Below are 12576 nucleotides of genomic sequence, written 5' to 3'. Positions count from 1 at the left end.
TATCATATCATGCTTATATTTGACAATACAAAGTCATGTTTTCTTCATGCAAGTCCCAGAATAATTGTGAGGAGTTCTTCCAGTCTCTGGGGCAATAATCAAATAATAATCTAATGTGGTTAGTTGGCTAGAAATAGTTCTAATATTGGTTAAACATTTTAATCCATGCCATAAAAACGTCTGTAGGTGAAATCCTAATTAATCCCACACTACAACAGCTATCAATAATTATTTACATTTAATGTTCTATTACTTCATCATATATAGTAGTTGAATTGAGCAATGTAATTGTACAACATTCAGCAAATTATTGACATAAAAGGTGCTCTTCTCAAGGCACCATTGGTTGTGAGTCATCATTTACTTGAATAACCTGCTGTAACTATTTATTTACCTCTTTTTTACTAAACATAAAAAATAACCAAATCATGATTATAAAACTTCACCAGTGCAACACATTATATTGACAACATCGTTTGCCTAGGACAATCTGATCAACTGCTGATGTACATGTGTGACATAATTCTAATGGCTTTGACAAAACAACCCACATGCTCTTTTGTCTCTTATAGCACATGGCAGCGTCTTCAGCCCCTGTGAGCATGTACAGGGCATAGACAATAAGAAACAAGGCAAGGCTTGATAAGAGCAAGGGAGCTGCTTCTAAAAAAGGAGGGAGTAATTAGTAAATGTCGTCTAAGAGGAGCACGGTGAATTAGAGGCCTAGTGGATCATGTAATTAGGGGTAGACCAGTCTCCAGCATAGCGCAGAGGGTGGAGGGGACACTAGATCTTGAGCCATGTTCATTTTAATGATCATTAAGAATCTTTCTGTATAATAAGGTGGATGTTTATATATACAGTACATTACAAACAAACTCCAGAAACATGGAGGTTTCACTTTGAATGTAAATAAAACAAAATTTTAGAACAAAATAGTGAAGAATAAAAAGGTCTGTGGTGTGTAGATGTTTGTTATAGATCATTAACATATCAGAATCTTTGGTTCTGTGACATTGAGACACTGTGACATTGGGTACTGTGAGACAAGTGTGTTTTCTTGAAATGGAGTGCTAACAATTAAAAGGTGATATGTGTAGTTTTGCTTTCAGTGTTAAAATACTTGTTCTTATCCCACCTTAATGTGCAGAGAAAATTCTAAGTAAGCCATTTTTAGGATAATTTCCTAAATTTAAGTACTGTTGCTCTGTGGCGCTATCGAACCATTTCGTTTTTTGTTTGAACATCCAGACCAGCCCAGTATACCAACAATGGCTCAAACAATGCCATGAGTTTGGAGTGGGACTTATAACACGTGAGCTGAATGTGTCATGGAAGCAAAACAAAATTATGTGGTTCCCTTTCATAGGAACTCAAGCTGCATAATTGCATTGGGACACGCCCTGAATGTCATGTGGTCTGAAGCCCTTGTACAATCATGCTGATTTATTGTCTGGTGGCACTTAAGCGACGCCCTAGGGAGCTACAGTCACACACCTGCCATCTGGCAAAAGGTACTGAAGCATTTGGGCCCTCACGGCCAGACTGTGTAACAGTTTCTTCCCCCAAACCATCAGACTCCTCAATACTCAGAGACTGGACTGACATACACCCACACACCCATTTGGCTAGACATTCTTCTGTGGAGTTTATACATGGGAATTTGCGTCCTAGCCCTGAGGCCCGCACAGCAGTTTCCTTCGCCGCTGAGGATGAGGACACCATGTCTATGGCGGCGTCAGATTCCAAGGATCACGCCGGCAGCCAGGCCGAAGCCTTGCCTCCTAGTGGTTGGATTTTCAAACCTTCAGTAACTTAGATGGAGTTGCTGGAGGTTATTACACGTGCAGTGGAAAAATTGTCGCAGTCGGAGGATCGTAAATCGATCATGGACAATTTTTTTCGAAGTCCTGGGATCAACCTTACTCGGCCAGGAACAAGATTTTCTAATGTGTGTCGAGCTTTCAACCATGGATATACTTCTGTGATGGAAGACACGCTGGCTGCCCATCTCTCTCCTTCATCGGTGACCACATGGAAATAGAGGCCTACTCTTCCCTCGAAGCCATGCAGAGTTACATCATCCTTATTGAGCAAGGCCTACTAGGCTTTGGGCAAGGCGGTTTTGGCTTTGCACACTTTGTGGTTTTTAAGCCTACCAGGCCCTTTTTATGAGGGATTTAGAGGAGAGAGCTGGACTAAATACTGAGACCATCATGGAATTGCACTGAGCTTCTGATTTAGTGCTAAGAGCTACCAAACATATTGCTTGTGCTATTTGGCGGAATATGTCGGGCCTCATGATGGCAGAACACTATCTGTGGCTTAAGCTCACAGATATTCATGACAAGGCCTTTCTAATGAATGGCACTGTGTCACAATCCGGACTGTTCGGTGATGCAGTCCAGTTAGTGGTGGAAACATTCCTTGCTGTGAAGCAGCAGACTGGCTCATTCCAGCAGATGCTTCCTCGCAGAGAGAGAGAAAAGCTTGCAGCAGCTTCAGTGCGTTCACGTTCAGTATTTTACATCATCCCACCAGAGAGCCTCATAAGGCGCCGGACACAAACTTTGCACCCCCTCAGAAGAATCGGGATCCTCGTACATTCCCACCATCACAGGCGTGCCCACTTAGGTGTTTGGATATTGGACCAGCCCCTTTTAAGCGGCTGACAGGACATGAGATGCGAGCCTGATGGACTTGCAATGAAACGAAGGGTGAGCCCCCATTCATTGAAACATTAGTTGACAGTACATACATACCTGTGTCATTCCTGTTTACCCTTCGGACAGCATCTGGTTGAGTTAGCCGTTGTTCACGCCTCGAACACCCGACAGCCAGAATATAGTTCAGTTTCCCCCTGCAGCTTAAGCTATGGAGCGAATAATAAAGAAACACATTCCGAATTCAGCCTATGTCTCCATGACACAAGGGTCTCGAGACATACATACAGAATTCGATGTTCATCAAGCACACACAGTGAACATATGCACTGCACATCACATCATAAAGAATGAGGGATTTTCCCCCTGGAGATTTAGGACAGCCATATCCTAATCTGGTCGGACATCAGGACGGTGGTGTCCTACATAAATCGCCATGGAGGAGTGTGTTCTCATGCCATGCTGAGGCTGGCACATCACATTCTTCTGTGGGCAAGGGACAATGTGCTGTCTCTAAGAGCTGTGCAGCGGTTGAATTTGGGGATGGATCTGGTCATCTGCATGTCCAGACAGGGCTTGATTCATCAGATTATGGAACAAATCTGGAGAAGGTTCAGGAGAGCTTAAAGTCTATGTTGCTGCTATAGCAGATGAGTCTCTGTCGGTAGACGTTCTCTTTTCTCTCGAATTATACGAGGGGTACACAGGCTTAGACCTTTTCGGAATCCCTTATGGGATTTATCTGCTGTTTTAGAGGCACTATCGGGTTCTCCGCTTGAGCCCTTGGCAACAGTTGTTGATAACTATCTGACTCTTAAAATATCGTTTAAAAGGGTTTGTGATATGCATGCCCCATCGATCAATTCCTTATGGATTTTGTACTAGGGTGTTTAAGAGTGGAGTTAAGACCTCATTTGGGCTATTTGCCCAAGGTCGTTTCTACATTATTTCGCTTGCAGACTATTCATTTTCAGGCTTTCTATCCTCCACCATTTGAGTCGGAGGTGCATTAAAGATTGCATAGGCTTTGCCCAGTTTGGGCACTGTGAGATTATGTTGACAGTACTAGCCAGTGGCGTAAATCAGGGCAGTTTTTGGTGTGCTTTGGTGTTTTGGTGTCCAAGCAAAGACTGTCTCATTGACTTACTGATGCAATTTCAAGTGCTTACCTTCGTGCTGTTTACCTTCGCCTTTGGGTATTCGAGACCATTCTATGAGGAGCAAAATGTTCTTTTCTTATCACATTTGCTTTTAGGACACTATCAGTTAGGTTAGATGTTGGTTGACGGTAAGGATGTCTTTTTAGTTTACCTCTCATTTATCACTTTGAACACTATTGATTAGGTTTAGGTTAAAATGTTTGTTTAGGGAGGTACATTTTACTCATTAAAACAAACCACACACTTATTGACAATTGCACACACTTGTTGATGTCACTGGACTTCCTGTTGCTGACAGCACGCTGCACGAGTGTTTGTTTGTAGCCTGCTTAGGCTGCTTAGCATTGTTTATTCTTATTCTCAGACGTTCATCATTATATTCATCGTTCATCGTTAAATCCTTTGACATTTTAACACATTTCAGGTACCGCGTACTGTTTCATCTGCGTGTTTTTTAACTGTTGCTGCTGGCGCCTAGCTAGAGTGTGTGTTTGAAGCCTGCTAGCTTTTTAGCATTGCTTATATATCTGTTTTCAGCCTTTAATATTTAACATCCTATTTTTAAGCGTGCATCGGGTTTTCCCTCGTATAATTCTCTTATCACAATTCAACTGCATGCATATTCCACCTGCATCCACTTTCTATTTTTATCACGATTAAATTGTGTGCATTTTTCAGCGCACACCCATTTTTCTCCTCTGTGTTATACAGATTATTGCATCGATCACAAAGCACCGCTTATCAAGAACAATTGCGTGAGGGATTCACATCAATCTCAAACCCTCACCGCTCAGGAACAACCAACAACAACAAACAATTTGCGGTAAGTCATGGCATCCACTCATGTTATTTCTTCCTGCATTGCATGTCACATGTATACAATAGCCTCTTCCTTCAGCAGTGAGGGATTCACATATGATAAATGTAAGGAATTAGTCAGGTTGATGGAGAAGGTTAATGAGTTAGAGACACGCATTCGAACGTTAGTGGAGGTCAGTGAGAAAGAGAAGCCGGTAGATACTGTTTCGGATGCAGGCAGTACAGAGAGCAACACACACACTTTGGTACCGGCTGTAGAGCCCCTGCAGCATGGCATTTGGGTGACGTCTCGGCAGCATACTCACTCAGCAAAAAGACACCACTCTCCCATTCCTGTTAGGGTTTCCAATCGATTCTCCCCAATCAGTGATGCACCCACTGAGAATCATGTTGAACGAGCCCTTGTTATTGGCGATTCTATTGTAAGGAACATGGAAATAGAGACTCCAGCCACTATTGTTAATTGCATTTCGGGTACCAGAGCATCTGACATCAAATTAAATTTCTAAGTGTTGGCTAATGCTAAACGTAGATTTTCTAAAATTGTTATCCATGTTGGCACTAACGATGTCCGGCTTCGCCAGTCGGAAATCACTAAAGATAATGTTAAAGAGGTGTGTGAATTTGCAAAAATTATGTCAGACAATGTAATGTGCTATGGTCCCCTCCCTGCTCATCGTGGTGATGTGGTTTATAGTAGATTAGTGTCACTGAATGGCTGGATGTCTGAGTGGTGTCTGAAGAACAAAATAGGATTTATAGACAATTGGAAGAGTTTTTGACCTGCTAAAGAGAGACGGACTCCATCCCTCCAGGAAAGGTGCCACTCTCCTCTCTAGTAATTTGGTTCATATTCTAAATAATGATGGTATTTGACTAACTGGGGCCCAGGTCAGGAAGACAAACTGGTTAATCCAAACATCTGCTAGCTGCCTTGAGACATCACACAGGTCACATAAACTACAACACATAGAGAAAGTATTGCCTAGATATCTCATAGAGACTGTGTCTGTTCCCCGAACTACCAACCACAAAACCCTCACTAAATAATTTTGAACAAATTTGATTTAGGTCAAACTTGAACAAAACAAACTTAAAGATACACATCATATAAAAAATAAGGCTACTAAACATTAGATCTCTTTCTACCAAAGCACTAATTGTTAATGACATTATTACAGATCAGAGTTTGGATGAGCTCTGTTTGACTGAAACCTGGCTTAAACTGGATGAATATATTATTTTAAATGAATCTACTCCCCCAGGTTATTGTTATAAACATGAGCCTCGTCTGAAGGGTCGAGCAAGAGGTGTTGCTACAATTTACAGTGACGTTTTTGGTGTTACTCAGAGGACAGGATATAAATGTAAGCCTTTTGAACTAATAATGCTTAATGTGACACCGTCAGATATAAATAAATTTAAAAAACGATGGCGTCTTTTACCCTTGCTACAGTGAATAGATTACCCGGGTCTTATTCTGATTTCCTTGGTGAATTTGCTAATTTGTTATCAGATCTTGTAGTTACTGTAGATAGAGCATTAATTGTTGGTGACTTCAACATTCACATAGATCATGAAAATGATACATTGGGATTTGCATTTATTGATATTCTCAGCTCTCTTGGAGTCCACACCACGCTATCGTTCAGGTAGAACTATTCTTTCGACCACTAAAGATGGCTTCACTAATAATCTTCCAGATCTATCTCATACACTCAACAAACCCCAAAGCCCAGAAGAACTTGATGAAATAACAAAAAATATAAATACAGTATTCTCTAGCACTCTTGATAGTGTCGCCCACTTCGATTAAAGAAAATTAAAGAAATACACCCTGCAACATGGTACAATGATCACACTCAGGCTCTCAAGAAAGCAGCTCAGAAAATGGAGCACATGTGGAAAAATACAAAATTAGAAGTATTTTGTGGTGCATGGAAGGATAGTGTCTATATGCTGCCAGGTCAGCATATTTTAGTAAACTCATAGAAAATAATCACAACAATCCTAGGTGTTTATCCAGTACTGTGGCTAAATTGGTTAGGAATAAAGCCTCAACAGAACCAGATATTACGTCGCAGCACAAGTAATGACTTCATTAATTTCTTTACAGATAAAATTCTAATAATCAGAAATAAAATTGGAAATATGCAATCATCTGTCATAGCACCTCAGAAAACAGTGTCTAATAATTTTCCTCTCGTGGAACTTCAATCTTTCACTCTCATAGGTCATGAAGAGCAAACAAAACTTATCGAAACATCAAAAGCCACAACATGTTTGTTAGATCCAATTCCAACTAAGCTCTTAAAAGATGTATCTCCTGTAATTTCAGAACCTCTTCTTAATATTATTAACTCTTCGCTATGCTTAGAACATGTCCCAAGAAACTTTAAAATGGCAGTTATCGAACCACTTATTAAGAAGCCACAACTTAATACTGGAGAACTGGCTAATTATAGACCGATTTCAAATCTTCGGTTTATGTTGAAAATACTAGAAAATGTAGTATCCTCCCAGATATGTTCATTTGTACAGAGAAATAGTATATATGAAGAATTTCAGTCAGGATTTAGGCCTCATCACAGTACAGAGACAGCACTTATCAGAGTTACAAATGACTTGCTCTTATCATCTGATCGCAGCTGCATTTCACTTCTAGTGCTTTTAGATCTTAGTGTTGCATTCAACCCGATAGATCACGACATTCTCTTGAATATGCAAGAGAATTATGTTGGCATTTGTGGAGTTGCATTAGCATGGTTTAGGTCATTTTTAGCAGACCACTACCACTTTGTTTATGTACAGTAAATGATGAATTGTTAAACCAAACTAAAGTAAAATATGGAGTGCCACAAGGATCCATTTTAGTGCTTCTGCTTTTGTCCTAGATTATTAGATTATTGTAATGCATTACTGTTAGTGGGTGGCTGTGGCTCAGTTGGTAGAGCGGGTTGGCCACTAATCGCAGGGTTGGTGGTTTGAATCCTGGCCCACACGACTCCACATGCTGATGTGTCCTTGGGCAAGACACTGAACCCCAAGTTGCTCCCAATGGCAGGCTAGCACCTTACATAGCAGCTCTGCTGCCATTGGTGTGTGAATGGGTGAATGAGACGCAGTGTAAAGCGCTTTGAATACCGTTAAGGCTTAAAAAGGCGCTATATAAGTGCAGACTACCATTTACTGGGAGGATGTCCAGCAAGATCAATAAATAAACTTAAATTGGTTCAAAATGCAGCAGCCAGAGTGCTAATGAGAACCAAGGAATATGATCATATTAGCCCCATTTTATCATCGTTACAATTGCTACCTGTTAAATTCTGTATTAATTTTAAAATTCTGTTAACTATGTACAAAGCTTTTAATGGTCTAGCTCCGCAGTACTTAAGTGACATTCTACCACGCTATATTCCTTCATGTTCATTATGATTGCAAAATTCTGGCTTGTTAATAGTTCCTAGAATATCAAACTCCACAAAAGGAGGTAGATCCTTTTCATATTTGGCACCTAAACTATGGAATAGTCTCCCTAACAATGTTCGAGATGCAGACTCGAAGACTCATCTATTTAGCCAGGCATACACCTAATTAATCTGGTAAGGCTGCTTCAGTTTAGTCTGCCGGAACCAGAAACCAGAAACATTGATCATGTTTATAATTCTGCAATACATTTTATGGCATCTATGCTTATATTATATTATTTAATTTTTTTCCCTGTCTCAACCTCGGGACTCCTATCCTGAGGTCACCAGAACCGGCTGGATCCAGCACCATGCCTGCTTTGTGTTGGACTCCACTGCGATGTGTTGCTGAATGATGATGACTTAATGCAGCCGGTGCCAGCCAAATATCACTTCAGTCTATTATGATGGACGTCAGAGGATGAACTGATGCCAACTCCAACCATAAGGCATGGGATACTTCATATGCCATTGTCTGAACCTTGGATTTCGGATGGACCACACCGAACCTCACTGAAATGCCCAGCCGGTTGAATGGTGATCCACCTCACAGATCTCTGTCTGCATCGGTTTATGGATGGACTACGCTCTTGAAATGGAATACATAGATTAGCAATTTCAAACAAAACCCTTCATCAGCCAATTAACAAGGACAATTGTATCTATGTGAACTTCTGCAGTTAATCCAGGATGGACTTCAAAGACACTGGTCATTAATTTTACAGTTCTTACAAAATCTGTTTAAACACTGTCCCTTAACACTTACTTAGTTTAATCATTTTAAACCATGACTTGAACTATACATGAGTAATATTTACATTATATTCATGATGTTAGCCAGAGGGGAACTGCCCCTCACAGTGATTCTGGTTTCTCCCAAGGTTATTTTTCTTCATTAATCAACATCTTATGGAGTTTTGTGTTCCCTGTCACAGTCATCTTCAGCTTGCTCACTGGGGTTATTAATACAATTATTATTGAATTACTTATTTTTAAACACGATTAACAATCGTATTTTATCTAAGTACACAATGATGATTCATTGACATTATAGACATTACAGTTTTATCTTCTGTTAATGCCTGATCTTCTGTAAAGCTGCTTTGAAACGATGTGTGTTGTGAAAGGACTATACAAATAAAATTTCCTTTTTATATATATCTAATATTCACCTTAATTATCTCATCTGATTATAACATCATTTCACTCGATTTTGTCTTTACCAGTATTGTTGCGCAAGTGTTGTGGACATGACTGTTTACGTTTTGATGTCTAATGCTGAAAATAACCCAATGATTTAAATACTCTTATAATTCTTTTTTTTTTTTTTTTGTAAAGAAATTACACACTTCACCTTTAATGTGAATCAGAAAGGAATTTTATTTATAACTTTTAAAACAATCTAATTAGTAATGTCAGTTTGTTATTGTTACTGATGTTGTAATTGAGTCCTCCACTGCATGGATTTCTGAGCCTGAAGGTTTTGCAGTTGTTACTCACATACATGCCATATCTCTTCCAAAAGAATGGTGCTGTGGTGTGAACAGAGAAAACAAGGTGAACAGAGGAGACAAAGATACCTAGAGGAGTTTAAAAGCCATTCCTCTGCCTGTTTGCAGCCACACCATCAGTCCAATTGGAACTCCTGCAGCGGTTGCTGTAGCTACCGGAAGAATGCTGATTCAGATTGCTGCAGACAAAACTGTTGCTTTTACTCACTTCATCAATCTCTAAAAGAAACAGCCTGCAAAAAACATATTCAAATAACGGTGTTCTTGATAAAAGAGCACAGCATTTAAGACTTAGGATCCTCCAATCAACATACAAATGCACTTACACTCACACAAGTACAGATCTCGGACTGTGCCCTGAGACAATACACTCAGTGTCATCTCTCACCTTGCATGTGCATCCATGCAAATGTATTCAAAAGATGATGTAGGAGGAGGAAATTATCAAAGATTAAATTATTATTAACATTAATATAACATATATATTAACATTTTCAGTTCTTTTGTTTGTGTAACCAGCTAAATAATTTATTTTAATGTTAATTTCACATTAAATAGCTTTTTGAAGAAAAGACTATATGTATTCAAATACATAAAGACACACAGGGCTTTCACACAGGGCAGAAAAGATGCATGTGAGTGTAGATCTAAAGGGAGAGCAAATTACATAGATAAAGTCATACACGAATCTCCTCTGTGAAGTAGCCAGCAGACTGACAATGCCAGATTAAAGCCTGTGCCTTTTAAACAAATTGGTTGCTTACAGGAGCATGTGTGCCAGAACATATTTTATTGTTCAGCCATATTAGTGCGGAGACAATGAGGAGCGTCAGATGGCAGCACGTCACAGGTCCTGACAAGCCCAGATAATTGGTTCCCCAAATGGTTGTGATGAAAACGGTGAGCTGTTAAATTCTATGAGCAATGCTGGGGAGATAGGAGCAGAAGAATAATTTGGACCAGGGCCCATCGGAGCGTCTGATGGCTAACTTGCTCTTCTTCTTTATGGTTTAAAGAAGGCAAGTTGAATTTGATCCAGTGTGCATTGACCTTTACATTCTTTATCCAACACCCATCCCAATTCTCAGCAGCAAAACAGCAAGAAAATTCTAAACTGTAATTGTTAATTACAATTAGAAAATCACCCCATTAACTCTGGGTGGATCTGGCTGACTATATAAAACTCTATGTTTCAGATCTTTATTTAGAACTGAGTAATAATACAGCTTTTACACAAGATAAAACATGCAAGTTAATTTCAAGCTGGCAGGTTTGGATGTATATACGCTCTGTATTCTTTTGTCCAGCAATCGTAATTACTTGTGGGGAAAAACTATGTACATCTAAGATGCTGTAATGTTATCTGTAGGTAGCATGAATGCAGTTTAAAAGGATATATAATAGCTGGTAAGTGTATTCCACAGAATCCTTATAATGATTCACACATTTCTTGCTAGTTGTCTGATTGGCTAAAAAGTGGACTGCTCCCCTGACTCTTCATTTTCTGTTTAGTCTAGGGGTGTCAGAGACAGAGTCTATTTGAGTGATATCTGTCAGGGGACATTTTATGCATGGCTTTCAAAAAATCAATCACTTACAGCATATTTACATTTGCATGTAAGGAATAGTCAGGGATTGCTACTCTGCAAAAAAGACTGAATGGAGGCATTAAGAACATGTCCTTGGTAGATTATTTTGTGCTTGTGGTGAATCACAGCATGGTGTCAACAATTAAAGGAGATAAAGAAGAGAAAATGGAAGAGATGTTCAAGAAGCTGAGGAGGCTGATTACAACCATGTTTTGAGCATGGACATTAAGTGCTGGTTTAAGTCCTCCCCTAACTATTTAATACAGATAGAAGTGTTTTAAAAAGACACATAACTTTTTTTAAGCATTTAAAGAGATTACATGGACACAATCTGTTTCTGTGTTTTACAGAACTCTCTACCTGATTATCAGTGCTTTTGACGCTGTTAACATTCATTTGTCTATTCTGTTATTTTGAACAGAACAAGAGGTAGAGAGATGGCACACGACATAAAGGACAATGTTATAATAAAATGTAATCAAGTGGTTTCTTCCATTGCAAAAAAAATAGAAAAGAGGAACACCTTTGTTTTAGAAGAACTGTGTTTGAGTTAAGAAATTATAGCTGTAATATTGTGAATAAGGCTGTGGTTTCAAAGAAGGGAATCTGTCAGGGAAAGACTTCATGGAGAAAGGAATATTTCAGGCAAACACAGTGGCAGAACATCTGAAGCAGAAATTAATATTTAGGCTTAATATTATTTTGATCTGCAATACAGTATAATAAACCACAATTATTTAGGCAAATACACCAATACTTTTTAAGCATCTAAAGTTTGAGCTAAAGCAACTTTTATTTTCCACATGCTTTCATAAAGGGATAGTTCACCCAAAAATGAAAATTATCTCATAATTTTCTCACCCTCATGCCATCCCAGATGTTATTGACTTTCTTTCCTCTGCAGAACACAAACAACAATTGTTTAGAAGAATATCTCCATACAATGCAAGTGAATGGGTCCAGAACTTTGAAGCGCCAAAAATCACATAAAGGCTACATGAAAGTAATCCTTTCACAATATGTTACATTTAAAATTTGAGATTTATGGTTTAAAAGAAAAAATCCACTGGAGTCATATGGATTACTTTTATGTGGCCTTTATGCGTCTGCCAAATGCATAAATGTAAATGTGAACCTAATTTTTTTCAAGAGAAAATACATGTAGGGTGCTCTGAAAATGCAACCAGCCTGAGAGCAGTCTTATGAAAGGGGAAAGAGTTACTGCTCAGTGCGAAATACTCATTTGGTTAGCAAAGCAAATACAAAGCTGCTCTTGATTTACTGCTAATCGACCAATCATTATGTTTCACACGATTACAAATGTTTTAGTAGGGCAAGCCATGAAATAATCTATAGCTAACTAAAAG

This window comes from Xyrauchen texanus, chromosome 21, assembly GCF_025860055.1.
Source record: "Xyrauchen texanus isolate HMW12.3.18 chromosome 21, RBS_HiC_50CHRs, whole genome shotgun sequence".
NCBI classification, from domain to species: Eukaryota; Metazoa; Chordata; class Actinopteri; order Cypriniformes; family Catostomidae; genus Xyrauchen; species Xyrauchen texanus.
The sequence above is the reverse complement of the archived record's forward strand: the minus strand, read 5'-3'. Positions refer to the sequence as shown.